This window comes from Taudactylus pleione, unplaced genomic scaffold, assembly GCF_031769625.1.
Source record: "Taudactylus pleione unplaced genomic scaffold, aTauple2 ptg000678l, whole genome shotgun sequence".
Lineage (NCBI taxonomy): Eukaryota > Metazoa > Chordata > Amphibia > Anura > Myobatrachidae > Taudactylus > Taudactylus pleione.
In genome coordinates, this window is record NW_028285080.1 from 4,070,627 (window position 1) to 4,086,632 (window position 16,006).

Below are 16,006 nucleotides of genomic sequence, written 5' to 3' on the forward strand. Positions count from 1 at the left end.
TGACACTGCACGCATATGCAGTGTCACAAATGTGAAAGACTCATCCAAAATGCTTGGGACGTAATTTGCTGGCACAGAGATTATTGCTATTGCTGCCCCTGCGGGTTCAGTTTAGTAGATAGCAGGGATATTTTAATTCAAACTGCAAATATCCACTGCGATACAGATTGTTAATAATCACGACAGTGCTGTGATTATTAATACATAGGCCCCTTAGTATTAAAAAGGACTGATTGTATAGCCTAGTTTCATGCTGAATACATAGTTTAAGCTTTGCAGCAGCTTCTTGTGACCTTTGAACTTCTGTGTCACAGGTACCAAAAATAGTTTTTGGGTTGTAAAAAAACTGTAAACTTGATTGACCCAGGACATTGTTTAAAGTGCTGTATATATTGTGTAAGCTATATAAGAATAGTAAAATTACTCCTCTAGTTCTAGCACTATCACTGCTGGTCTATGTTACATTTTCTCTTCAGGATGGTCCTTGGTTGTAGCTATATTGAAAATAGAACACCTGCAGTATTACTCAATCTTTTAGAAATTACAATGTCCAGCTTTAATGCTTTATGTGACCCATGGGTTATATTTTAAGGACTTAACTTTCCAGAAGACACTCCCATGATAAAAGCAAATGATTGATAAGAAATACTTAATTAAAAATAATAATTATTATTATTATTATCCTTTATTTATATGGCACCACAAGTGTTCCACAGCACCTTAAGCTCACCACACACTAGACCAATTTACATCCAACCAGCCAACTAGTTGATTGGTTGGAATGAAAATCTGGTAAGGAATGGGAGTAATTGATGATTAGCAATTTGCTCCTAAATGCCAGAAAACAGAGGAAAATGGTCGTTCAGACAAGATTGTTAAATGTTTGATCTAAACAATTTGTTCAAACAACAGTTTTTGTCCATTTTCCGGCGTTTGGGAGCAAGTTGCTGATTGTCATTTGCTTTCATACCTTACCAGATTTTCATTTCAACCAATCAACTAGTTGGCTGGTTAGATGTAAGTTGGTCTAGTGCAGGGGTCTTCAAACTTGGCCCTCCAGCTGCTGTGGAACTACACATCCCAGCATGCACTGCCACCTTTTTGATATAACAGCATGTTAAAACTATGTGCAGTGCATGCTGGGATGTGTAGTTCCACAGCATCTGGAGGGCCAAGTTTGAAGACCCCTGGTCTAGTGTGTGGCCAGCTTTACATAGTACATAAAACTAATAAGTGAACAAGAAACAAGTAACTTACAGGACATTAAGGTGCCCACACACATACCGACTTTGACGAATCGTGACGACAGATCATGTAAAAAATGGCCAAATTGTGAGTTTCTACTCTTAAGGTGCCCACCAACATAGCGACATTTTACACGATCTGGCCGATTCCGACGAATCGTGACGACAGATCGTGTAAAATATGGCCAAATCGTTAGAAAATCGTGAGTCCTCACTCACGATGCGATGCGCATCCCCGCTGGTCGCACATCGCATCGTCAGATCTGCCGTGCAGTAGGGCAGATCTGACAATCTGGGACACAATGCACTGGGAAAAAAAAAAAAAAAGTTAAGATGCACGATAGATCTTAATGCTTTTTACTCCAAATCGTGTGTAGGAGCTGCCGGGGGAGAGTTCAGGGGAAATCGCACACATTGTGGGATCGTGTGCAGATCAGTATATGTGTGGGCACCTTAAGTCACGATGCCGATGCTCGTCCCCGCTCGTCGTACCTCGCATCTTCAGATCTGCCATGCTGTAGGGCAGATTAGCTAATCTGGGATACAATGCACTGGCTGCGAGATAGATCTTAAGCCAGATTGGACATTTTTAACTCCAAATCGTGACCACGACTGCCTGGGGAGAGTTCAGGGAGAGTTCAGGGGAAATCGTGTACATCGGTTGATTGGGAGCAAGTCGGTATGTGTGTGGGCACCTTTACAGTGCAGGACAAGGACACGATTTATATACATTGCTGCAATAGCGATTAATGCACTAACAATAAGCAGCAAGGAATTAGCAGTCAAGTGTTAGGTGCCCTTATGGGGAGTAAGGAGTAGAAGAAAATGTAAAGAGAAGCACATGAGGGAAGAGGTCCCTGCTTGTGAGAGCTTACATTCTAATTGCTGTTGTACATACCTGGAAAATTGCAATTTTTGCTTCATATGGTGATAAACAGACTAATACATGAGAATAAACATTTGGTTGTGTTACTGTATGTGTGACTTTGATTAGGGTTTATTGTGTTGATTGATGTCCATTGTATTCCTTTCTATCATAACTTATAGGATACTTATCACTATTGACACAATAATTAACACAATAGTGTTAATTATAGGATAATTAACGCTATTTAATGTGAAACACTGTTTCTCTATGAAATGAAATGTTGCATTTGATACAGAGTAGACTCTGTTGACAAATACCCCAGTACCAATTCCATCATAAATATTGTTGCATAATTATAAACAGCGTGATGCTCCCAAAACATTATCAACTGCAAATGTTGTATGGATGCTCTACAATTGACATATGAATATGGCTCAGTGTGACCATCGCCATGGGTTATGGCAATTCATCAAAGCCACGTGTCATGACTGTATGTATTCTGTGTGCCCTGGGTAAAGTGTGCTCATGGTACTATGGGCAACAACCTAACCGTGAGAGTGGTGTGTATTATTATAGTTCCCCTAAAATATATATTTCAGGAATGTCTTCTTGCTATGAATTGGCAGAGTATGTCAAAACTGGGTTGCATCAGCTACTCAGAACCAAGTGGCCAGGTGCTATCTAGCCTTTGAAGACAAAAGCATCATGGAAGTCGTGTCTGCTCTTCACCCTAGGTGGCCATTATGCAAAGCCTGATGCCCAGACACCCAGGCAGCTAGAGTGTAATTTTTCCACCTTAGCTTATCAGTCTTCCTACAATAAAATATCTTCAAAGCACAGGGAGGAAAGGACTGTATATACACAGGGAGGGGAGGACTGTATATACACAGGGGGACAGGGAGGGAGGACTGTATATACACAGGGGGCAGGGAGGGAGGACAGTATATATGCAGGGAGGGGAGGACTGTATATACACAGGGGGACAGGGAGGGAGGACTATATATACACAGGGAGGGAAGGACTGTATATACACAGGGGGACAGGGAGGGAGGACTGTATATACACAGGGGGGCAGGGAGGGAGGACTGTATATACGCAGGGAGGGGAGGACTGTATATACACAGGGGGACAGGGAGAGAGGACTGTATATTCCCTTCCCTTTTAGAACCCAATTTAAGGTTCTCACGCTCGCTTACAAGCCCTCACCCAATCTTCTCCCATATACATCTCTGATCTCATCTCCCTTCACTCTCCTCTCCGCTCTCTTCATTCAACTAATGCACGCCGCCTTTCATGCCAGCTGATTACTTCCTCCCACTTCCACCTCCAAGATTTTGCCCACACAGCTCCCCACCTCTGGAACTCTCTCCCACTCCTCATCAGACTCTACACCTCTTTGCAATCCTTCAAATGGGCTCTTAAGACCCACTACTTCATCAAAGCCTTCCAGCTATCATTCTAACTCCCTGCTACATGCTCCTTCCTCCCCATCTACCCCATCTGTGTCAACCCTGTTTGTCTTCCCCTCCCTTTTAGAATGTAAGCTCTTACAAGCAGGGCCCTCTACCCTCTTGTGCTTCTACCTATTTTAGTTTCATCTACTTCTTACTCACCACTAGGGCACTAACACTTGGTTGCTTATGCTCTGTTGCTTATCTGGGTGTTATGGTCGCTAATGTAGCAATATATATTATCCATTTCCTGATCCTGTAGTGTATTGTTCTGTAAGTCGCTTGTCTACAACTTGTTTATGTACTTTGTAAGGCGCTGCGGAACATTTGTAGCGCCATATAAATAAATTATAATAATGAATGATAATAATAATACACAGGGGGACAGGGAGGGAGGACTGTATATGCACAGGGGAACAGGGAAGGAGGACTGTATATACACAGGGGGACATGAAGGGAGGACTGTATATACACAGGGAGGGTAGGACTGTATATAAAAGGGGGACATGGAGGGAAGGACTGTATATACACAGGGGGACAGGGAGAGAGGACTGTATATACACAGGGGAACAGGGAGGGAGGACTGTATATAAACAGGGAGGGGAGGACTGTATATACACAGGGGGACAGGGAGGGGAGGACTGTATATACACAGGGGGACAGGGAGGGAGGACTGTATATACACAGGGGGACAGGGAGGGAGGGACTGTATATACACAGGGGAACAGGGAGGGAGGACTGTATATACACAGGGGGACAGGGAGGGAAGGACTGTATATACACAGGGGGACAGGAAGGGAGGACTGTATATACACAGGGGGACAGGGAGGGAAGGACTGTATATACACAGGGGAACAGGGAGGGAGGACTGTGTATACACGGGGACAGGGAGGGAAGGACTGTATATACACAGGGGGACAGGGAGAGAGGACTGTATATACACAGGGGGACAGGGAGAGAGGACTGTATATACACAGGGGAACAGGGAGGGAGGACTGTATATAAACAGGGAGGCTAGGACTGTATATACACAGGGGGACAGGGAGGGGAGGACTGTATATACACAGGGGGACAGGGAGGGAGTACTGTATATACACAGGGGGACAGGGAGGGAAGGACTGTATATACACAGGGGAACAGGGAGGACTGTATATACATGGGGACAGGGAGGGAGGACTGTATATACACAGGGGGACAGGGAGGGAGGACTATATATACACAGGGAGGGAAGGACTGTATATACACAGGGGGACTGGGTGGGGAGGACTGTATATACACAGGGGGACAGGGAGAGAGGACTGTATATACACGGGGGACAGGGAGGGAGGACTATATATACACAGGGGTCAGGGATGGAGGACTATATATACACAGGGGGACATGGAGGGAAGGACTGTGTATACACAGGTGGACAGGAAGGGAGGACTGTATATACACAGGGAGGGAAGGACTGTATATAAACAGGGAGACAGGGAGGGAATGACTGTATGTACACAGGGGGACAGGGAGGGAGGACTGTATATACACAGGGGAACAGGGAGGGAGGACTGTATATACACAGGGGGACAGGGAGGGAGGACTGTATATACAAAGGGAGGGAAGGACTGTATATACACAGGGGGACCGGGAAGGGAGGACTGTATATACACAGGGGGATAGGGAGGGAGGACTGTATATACACAGGGGGACAGGGAGGGAGGACTGTATATACACAGGGGGACAGGGAGGGAGGACTGTATATACACAGGGGGACAGGGAGGGAGGACTGTATATACACAGGGGGACAGGGAGGGAAGGACTGTGTATACACAGGTGGACAGGAATGGAGGACTGTATATACACAGGGAGGGAAGGACTGTATATAAACAGGGAGACAGGGAGGGGAGGACTGTATATACACAGGGGGATAGGGAGGGAGGACTGTATATACACAGGGGGACAGGGAGGGAGGACTGTATATATACAAGGGGACAGGGAGGGAGGACTGTATATATACAAGGGGACAGGGAGGGAGGACTATATATACACAGGGAGGGAAGGACTGTATATACACAGGGGGACCGGGAGGAGAGGACTGTATATACACAGGGGGATAGGGAGGGAGGACTGTATATACACAGGGGGACAGGGAGGGAGGACTGTATATACACATTGGGATAGGGAGGGAGGACTGTATATACACAAGGGGATAGGGAGGGAGGACTGTATATACACAGGGGGACAGGGAGGGAGGACTGTATATACACAGGGGGACAGGGAGGGAGGACTGTATATACACAGGGGGACAGGGAGGGAGGACTGTATATACACGGGGGACAGGGAAGGAAGGACTGTGTATACACAGGTGGACAGGAAGGGAGGACTGTATGTGCACAGTAAAAGATAGGCCTGTGATATACATATATATTACCTTTTTCCACCTCCTGCTGTTGCTGCTTCATGTCACTCTCTCGTGGCTCTGCTCCATTCTCAGGCTGTCCTCCTCAGGGTCCTGGCCGAAGTCTTTGTGCTGCTCTAGGCGGGTCTGGTTCTGGGACATGGAGATCGGCTGCATATAGGTCTGAGCCGTCCAGACCCACCTCCTGCTTCTCCGCACAGGATGTGATGCTGAACTCACACCGTGACCTCTGAACTGGCTGAGCCACCAACTCTGTGGCTGCTGCTGCTCAGCTGTCTATCCCCAGTTGGGTCCGGCATTAGGTGAATGGGAGCAGGGCTCAACCGGCAGGCATTGCACCTCATGTGGGCAACAGCAGCAAGCGATGTCACATATCACAATGAGGGGGAGGAGCTGTAGGGGCAGAGCTAAAGACACAGTGACACACCAAATGGTTCCTATCTCTGTGCCAAGCTCCACTGTTGCAAAATGCCGGGAGGAACGGAGCTTAATTGCAGGCCCTGGAAGGCAGCTCTGTTCAAAAAAAAAAAAAGTTTAATCAGGGGGATGTGGGTGGGGACAGTGGCCCTGATTCAGAGCCGGACGCTCTGACAGAGCGCTCGCTCTGAATCAGGGCCGTCCCTCTGGTTTTTTTTAGCGGCCAAAATGATGGTCGCGATGGTCAAGACCATCGCAACCATCGGGCTTGCGACGAGACCCTTGTGGTAGGGTCTCATCTGCCACAAGCCCTAGAGTGCTTTCTGGCCAGCCACACCTCCGGCACGCCCACCAAAAGGGACGTGCTGTCCCTCACCATCCACAGCACGCCCCCTTTGTAGCGAGACTTATAGCGATGGCTTGGCCGTCGCTATCCGGGTCTCGTGCATGCGCACGATGGAGCTGCCTCCCTTGTGCGTATGCGCACTTGGCCAACATCGACCCGCTTACGAGCACCCAGCGCTCGCGAGTGGGTCTGAATCAGGCCCAGTGTATGTGGGCCCCCTATATGTGGGGGCCCCGGGATGACCGCCCCTGTCCCCTCGCCTATATTCCGGCCCTGGGTATAGGTTCCTGAAGCTGTGCTAATTTACATATGCCCAGACCTTGGGAGAATAAGCGGCCAGTCCTTTTGAGCCTGGAAAGGGTGGGGGCTGCTGGGGGAGAGGGTAGCACCATAAGACCCAGCCACCCATGTTTCACTGGGTTCCCTCTACAAGGGAGTAGCTTCATGCTTGGAGTGCTCCCCATTTTCTGTCTCCAGTGGTCTCCCTCCACACAGATCTCCTAAAACGTCAAAGTAAGACAACTTAGGATTTTTATCATTTTCTTTTATTTTAAATGAATCTGTGCATTTATATCTGTATGTCTTGTTTATTCACCTGTTTTTCCTTGTAATTTAACCCTGGTGATATTTTTTCAATAAATCCTAAATATTTATCAGCGTTATCTCTGTGCTCTAATGAATTCACGGCCTGGAGAGACCCATGCTACATTTGTGTTATTTTTTGTGGAATATTAAAATTTAAGTGTCTGGCGATCGCAAGAGGGCAATTCTAATACTCTTCATGGTGGCAGATGGGAGTAAAACCCACATCACAACCGCCCATCAGCATCAGGTTGGCGTATCTGAGCGCAGGCTGGGGCGCGGTGTCGTGACACTCAGTATAAAATTAAATCATCTGTAGCACTTTTTCTGCAAGAAGACTATCATATTTCATCAGTACCAAAATAATGTCATTACTACAAGGAAGGATCATTTAGGATCATTTGTGGTAATAAATGATTGGGTTTCTTAAAATATTTCTGGTGTCTTAATGTAATTATGTATGTAGGACCATGGACCCTAGCCATACAGCTAAGCTGGCCATCACTACATAAACTTTAGTGCTGCAGCACCATCATAGGGAAATATTGGCACTATGCACCTAATGTTGCCTGCATATGTAATGACATAGGGCCTGATTCAGAGCCGCTCGTAAGCGGCCGCTCGTTCGTTCCGAGCGATGTTTGCCCAACTGCGCATGCGTACGGATCGTAATACGCATGCGCGAACCAGTCAGTGCGGCCGAAAATCGTTTGTTCGCTAAATAGCGAATGCCTGCTATTTTGAGTGACAGGAGGAGGCATATGTGGGTGGTAAAAGGGGAAGGTGCTTGAAAACGGGGAGTGGAGATCAGAACGCAGGCGTGCTTAAAGGTCAAAACGGGCGTTTTATGGGTGTGCATAATTACAACAGCAGCGTCATTGACCACGTCACCTGGTTGTTTTATAGTCAAAACTGCTCGCAATATAGTGGTAGGAAAAACCAACCACAAGAATAGCGAGCAGTTCATACGCTGTTCGATGTACTCGATTAATCTAATAAATAGCGGACATGACGTATGATGCGAGCGGCCTGGGGGCGTATTTTTCAAATAAACGTCCGCAAGTTTTGTTCGCTCGTTCAGATTTGGAGGCGTCAACAGACCGCAAAGAGCGAACGGATCATTTGAATAGCCACCCCCTTTTTTCTGAACGAGCGAGCGCTAATTGCGTCCGGCTCTGAATCAGGCCCATAGTGTGTAGAATACCTGTTACAGCTTGCTGTAGTGCCTGAGCAGTGTCTGGTGGCTCTGCCACCAAGGGCGTAAATTCACAGCGTTGCATGTTGGGACTAGAAACGTTGTTTAGAGAATAATTAAAAATGTTGGGAAATGTTTTAATGCATTTTAATATGATATACATAATGTTTGTTACTTAATGCTGCAGCATGAAAATGATGTACGGTAGTCCCGGCAATGTGTGCAGTTGCAGAATTGTAGAAATGTATGGACTGTGCGCTTATAGAAATTTATTTTTAGGGTGTTTTGATTAGAAGGAATTGTCAGTTTGATGATTAGATTCATTTTATGATATTCTGACAAAGGAAGTCATATAGTAATTATTCTTCCCCCAGTAGGAGGCAATTAGTGGGCATATTGTTAGCCACTTATGGGCTTGTTACACATGGGGAAATGCTAGTTCCTGCATGTTTTTTTAGTATTGGGACCATTCATTATTCATTCAAAATGTAAATGGATTTTAGTGTGCTTTATTCAAGCTGTTCAGAGTGCCGTCCGTTCGACTGCTATATTATATATATACACACACACACGCACACACAGTAAGCGGCCTGGCAGGTTACTGGTCCTGTCCCCTAAGTTCGTGACGTCATGTCATCGCACAGGGGGGCGGGAGTGTCATCACCTGGAAGTGCAAAGTGCAGCACTGCCGAGAGTGCCCTGAGGATGCTGCACAGACTGCAGGATGTCTGTCTGAGCAGCACTGCATCAGCGATACTGGCAGCAGGATGCTGTTCCAAGCAACCTGTTTGCCAGTGTCAAGGGCAACGGTGCTGCAAACAGCGCACACCTCTAGATTGGCACTGTATACAGTCAGAAACGGTGGCACTCACTTTCGCCATGATTGAGACATCAAAGGTCTATGATCAACATTTCAGTCCTCTGTGGACTTTTACCAAGAACACTCCAGAGGACTGAAACATTGATCGGGCCAATAATTAGTGTATATGCAGGAGGGCTAGCCAATAAACATCTTCAAATGCTCCTGCAATGGTCAGATAGCATGTCCTGCACACACTATCTCGTTCCCGGAATGGTATTTAAATGCCGGCAGCTGTTTAGCCAGTTCAAATACCGACTGCGGATGCCCGACAGGATGAAGATCCCAACTAAGGAAGATAAGTACTATTATCCTCCCCTGTCCCCACCCCCTAACCCTCCCTTAGGAGTGCCTAACCATTAAACTCCCGGGGTGGCAGCGGCACGCAATAGGCCCTTCATGAATTTCAGCTCCAGGCCCATGTGGACATTAATCTGGCACTGGGTGACCCCCCACATCCGGAGGCAAGATACAAGGTGGCGGAGGGCAATCCCTGCTGAAAAGAGGCTGGTGGCTACCCTGAGGTACCTGGCTACAGGAAGGTCATTTGAAGACCTGAAGTTTGGGACCCTCATCTCACCTCAGTCCTTGGGCGTCATCATTCCAGAGACCTGTAAGGCTATTGTTAAAGTGCTGCAGTACCAGTATTGCAAGGTAAGAAAAAAAACACACACTACACATTTGTTTCTTGTGAAATAAAAAATTATTATTTTTTTTTTTCAATTTAACTCTTTATATAACTGTCCCAGCCAATAAGGCTGCATTACCAAAACTGTGCTGTATAGCAGTCATGAACATTTGAGTTGCAAGAACATTACACAACGTAATTTTACATATATTACATAAACATGTGTATAAACAGTACAAAGCAGCATTATCACCAAATTTTATCAATCCCAATAGGTAGCCTACTGTATATTGCAGACACCAGATTGAACAGGCCAATACACACATGGCACAAGTATAGATTGTGGAGCCGGCTTCCAGAAATCTATACTTGCGCCATGTGTGTAGTGACCTTGTCCAATTAGTGTCATCACCAGCGTATAGCATACAGCCTGCACCTATTGGGAGTGATGAAATTTTGTGACAGTACAGGCAACATAAAGAAAAATAAAAAAAAACCTATATCCAAATTTTATCAATCCCAATAGGTAGCCTGCTGTATTTTGTATGGCGGGTCAGACACAAGATTGAACAGGCCAATACAAACATGGCACAAGTACAGATTGTGGCCGCAGCTTCCAGCAATCTGTACTTGCGCCATTTGTATAGTGACCTTGTCCAATTAGTGTCATCACCACCGTATAGCATACATCCTGCACCTATTGGGAGTGGAAATTTGGTGATAGTACAAAATAAGAAGAAAAAAAATAAAAATTAAGAGTAATGCGGCAAAACCTCCTCTGCCTCCAGCAGAGCATTGTAAACAGCCCTACTTGTGGTTGGGGTGCTGGGTGGGGGAGTAATCTCCAACTGGGCTGGGGGGGCCTGACATAGGCATTTGGAGCAGGGGAATAAAGCATAGGGTCAGTAATAAAGGTGGAGTCGTGCAAATTACTGTTGAGGGATCGAACGATGAGCCTATGGAAATTTTTGGAAGTTACCACATCCATTTCTCTCATCTGACTATAAATGTGAGCAGTAAAGTCGTCAATATCATCAGGGGCTTTTTGAAGGATGCTTTCTGCTTTTGTAGAAACAACTCCTCCTGTTCTGTGTGCTTTTGCTTTTTTTTTTTTGGGTGGTGATGCTCCTGGTTCAATGGGTGTGGTAATTGTGGTGAAGTTTTCCACCTCGTTGTCCCCGAACAAAGTTAGGTCCGGTGTGATGGACAAATCAGGATCTTGGGTGGGGGTCTATATAGGAAAAAAACAAAACAATATTAAAGTTATGTTTTTCTATAAACTTATTTTTCTATTTTTCCAGCTTCCTAACACCGTGGAAGAGTGGAAGAGAATTTGAACAAAGTTTGAATTTCCCTAACTGCGGAGGAGCCATCGATGGAAAACACATCCGCATCAACCCACCTGCCAACACCGGATCATATTACTACAACTACAAAGGCTTCTTAAGCATCATTCTCATGGCAGTGGTGAATGCCAACTATGAATTTCTGTTTGTGGATATCGGCAAGAATGGCCGTGCTTCAGATGGTGGGTCCTTCAAGCAGACTGATTTCTACCAGAGAATCACCAACAAAACCCTGCACTTGCCATCACTGGACGAGACGAAGCACGGCCTAAATTACGTTTTCATCGCAGACGAGGTTTTTGCATTACATGAACATGTGATGAAGCCATTTACACAGAGGGGCCTGACCAGAGAGAAGAGGATTTACAACTATCGTCTATCTCGTGCACGGCGCATTGTGGAAATTGCATTTGGAATACTCAGCAACAGGTTCCGCATTTTGCACACCACTATAAACCTACGTGTGGAGAAGAGAGATTTGGTCGTGTTGGCGTGCTGTGTGCTACATAACTTTCTGCAAAGGAAAACTGCACAACGAGGACCAGTCCCAGCTAGACCAGAAGAAGTAGGAGCTCTAGAGGACATTGCCCAGTTTACATCAATGTCTGCACCAACAAATGCAACAACATCAACAGCACGTGCCAAAGAAGTGAGGGAGGAGTATATGGCCTAATTCAAATGACCAGGTGCAATGCCATGGCAGGAGGGCTGTCTGTGAGATAAATGACTATAGTGGACAACTGTGATTGAGCAACAAAAAAACTTATAAGTTTTTGGTTTATGAACTGTGGGCCTGATTCAAAGCCGGACGCTCTTTAAGAGCGCTTGCTCTGAATCAGGGCGTTTTTTTTTTGTTGCGGCCTACTTGCCACTCGCTAAGCTGTGGGTGACCACCCACAGCTTTTGCGGTGGTCAGGTGATGGTCACGACCATCGCAACCATTGGGGCTTGCGACAAGACCCTTGTGGTAGGGTCTCGTCTGTCGCAAGCCCCAGAGAGCTTCCTGCTCTAACAGAGCAGAAAGCTACTCCACTGACATCCTTGGTGATGTCAGTGGTACCTCCCACAAATGGCAGGCATTCCTTTGGGAACACCGTTTATGTAGCCACCCCCCCGCCCCGCCTACAAAACAGGGTGAGCTGTTGATCAACATCGACAGCCGCCCCTTTTGTAGTGAGTCCCGGAGCTAGAGAATTTCTCTCTCGCTCCCGGGCTTGTGCTTGCGAGCGGGGCGCGTGCCCAGTCCCCCACCATCAATCCTCTTGTGAGCGCTTTGCGCTCGTGAGCGGGTCTGAATCAGGCCCTGTGTCTCTACTTACCAACAAATCCTTAGACGGTGCAATCACTTTTGCCGCCTCATGTTCTCCCTCTTGCTCGGCCATGAGGACCACTGCCTGGCGTTGTGGCTCTTGTTCGCTTATGAAACTTATAAGGTCATAGTACCAAAGTGTTGGGTGGTACACGACATCACTGCCTGCCCCGGAACTTTTGGACTCATCCACTTTTCGCTTTTCTTTGATATACATGGTATGCAGATTCTGTATTTTGTGCCGTACTGCTTTAAGGTCAGCATCCACAATGAACCTTTTTGTGTATTCCAAAAGGACATTCAAAGCTGTCAATTTTGCCGACTTGCAGTGGTACTGTTGACAGGATATCCTCCATAGACACTCCTTTTCCTGGAGTATCGCTAGGAAACCAGTTACAAACTCCCGTTCACTATCCATGGACATTGCTAGGAGGAAAAAATAAGGACATTTTAATAATCTACAAATGTGAATTGTTTTGCAAATTTTTTATATATATTTTTACATTTTTCAAGATTTTTGTATATTTTATTTGTATTTTGGTTTTTTAATATTATATTTTTACAGGAATTTAATGTTATGTGTTTTTATATGTATTTTAATATGTTTTTTACAGGAATGTTATGTGTTTTTATATGTATTTGAATATGTTTTTTTTCAGGATTTTAATGTATTTTTATTGTATTGTAATATTTTTTTTAACTGTAATTTAATGTGTTCTTATAAGTATTGTAATATGTTTTATTTTTTTTGTTGCAATGTATTTGTTTATGTTGTTGACATACATTTGTTTGTGGTGGTATATTCAAACATCATAAACTAATGTATAACAGCAACAAAAACAAATTTTATATATGTATTGATGTTGTTGTAATGTTTTAACATTTGTTGTTAAACTAAATTTATTTTAATCAATTTATAAAATTTGAGTGATATTTTAATGCAAGGTTATTTTATAGGTGTCATGTGACATTGGTGGGTAGGTGGGTGGCACACATTGGTGGGCAGTGGAAGGTTAATCCACGGCCCAGCCACTGCCCGCCTCATTCCAGTGGGTGGTGGCTGGGTCAAGCATTTATAAATGGCTGGCACAAATTGGTGGGTAGGTGGGTGGCACATATTGGTGGATAGTGGGAGGTTAATGCACGGCCTAGCCACTGCCCTCCTCCCCCGGGGGCAGTGGCTGGGTCATGCATTTATAAATGGCTGGCACACATTGATGGGCAGTGAGAGGTTACTGCATGGCCCAGCCACCGCCCGCCTCATTCCGGCGGGCGGTGGCTAGGTCATACATTTAGAGGTAGCTGGCACACATTGGTGGGCAGTGGGGTTGCATTAAATACAGTACCAATACTCACCAAACTGCGGTAATCCAGACTTCACTGTGCATGCTATATCGTGCGTCCTTCTTCCACTATCCACGATGCTGCACAAGATGGCGATTGGGCATGTACAGGGTCCTGTCTGTCAAATTCCCCAACATACGATGAATCGTGAGATACATCGTGAGTAGAAAAACCCTCACGATTTGCCATGTGTGTGGCCAGCTTTAGGGATCACAGGGGACAACTGATTTTCAGATCCTCTGTCCCTGCACCAGAGCAATCCTAAATTGCTTCGGTAGCTAAGTGTCCTACACCGTACCTAACGATAATGAATAGTTTCCTTAAGGCGCCTATCCAGTAGACGATTAAAATGAGTGATTGAATGATAACGATATCGATATCATTCAATCGTTCGATAATCGTTTGATAATCGTTTGAAAATTGTGTGCAGATTGTTTAAAAAATTGGTCTTTTAGACATCTATCATCGTGCAAACATGCTGGTCAACCTGACGATAACGTCAGGTTCAGCATGTTTGCAGATGATTGATTGTGCCTACACTGAACGACTGTTCGTTCAGTGTAGGCACATTACAGACTGACAAACAACTGCACGATTACAATGTCGTAATCGTGCAGTATTTTGCCTATCTTCTAGTGGATAGGCACAATTAGTGTTAATTGACCAAATACCTTTGCTTATCTTGAAATGCATACAAATGAGTCTTTCATATGTCTCTGTGTAAAATGTAGTTAGCACTAGACAAACAGTAATTTGTACAAAAACAGAGTTGCTAGTTCTATTTATTTATTACCAGTTATTTATATAGTGCACACATATTCCGCAGCGCTGTACAGGGAATATTTGGTCATTCACAATAGTCCCTGCCCCAGTGGAGCTTACAATCTATGGGCCTGATTCAGACGCGTTCGCGTGCGCTGAGCGCTCGCAAGCGGGTCGATGTTGGCCCAGTGCGCATGCACACGACGGAGCCGGCTCTGTCGTGCGCATGCAGGAGATCTGGATAGCGATGGGCAAACCGTCGCTCCGGGTCTCTCACCAAAGGGGGCGTGCTGTCGATGGTGAGTGACAGCATGCCCCCTTTGGTGGGCGTGCCGGGGGCGTGGCTGCCCAGACGGAGGCGTTCCCATGGGAATGCTTACCGTCTGGTAAGATAGAGCCAAAAGCACTCCAGGGCTTGCGGCAACGAGACCCTACCACAAGGGTCTCGTCGCAAGCCCGATGGTCACGATGGTCTTGACCATCGCGACCATCTTCCTGGCCGCTCGCTATAGCTGTGGGTGATCACCCACAGCTATACGAGCGGCCAGGAGGCCGCTCTAAAAATTAAGAAGGACGGCCCTGATTCAGAGCAAGCGCTCTGTCAGAGCGTCCGGCTCTGAATCAGGGCCTATATTCCCTATCACATGCTCACACACACATACTGTACACACTAGGGTTAATTTTGTTGGGAGCACTATATATTTGGAGTGTGGGAGGAAACCGGAGCACCCGGAGGAAAACCACACAAGCACAAGGCCACAAGCACAACTCCACACAGTTAGGGCCACAGTGAGAATTGAACCCACGCCCTCAGCGCTGTGAGGCAGTAATGCTAACCATTATACCATCAGCACTGGTTTTAGGATTTCCTGTAAAACAAAGGAAAAAAGCATACTGTAGGTTGGTAATTATATTAACCCACATAGATAATTTGATTCTGTGTGGCAAATATTTAGGATGAACTCAATTGACAAGTTACTGTAATGTGAAGTTGAAATGCTATTTAATTTTAGGAAACAGTTTCCTAATGTGTGTACTAGATTTCAAGGGATAAGGGAGGAACTACCCCCTGCTGCATTCTGCGTCAGAACTGGATAAAATATGTAGTTTCTAGCACCTTTATCAATGGAATTAACTGTCTTTGTGAAGACATTTCATTGGATGAAATAAACATTACACTGCTTTCAAGAAAACACCTGCTTGTATCTTGTGACAACCAGAACAGCACAACTCGCTATTCTGTTCTCCAGCTGTTCT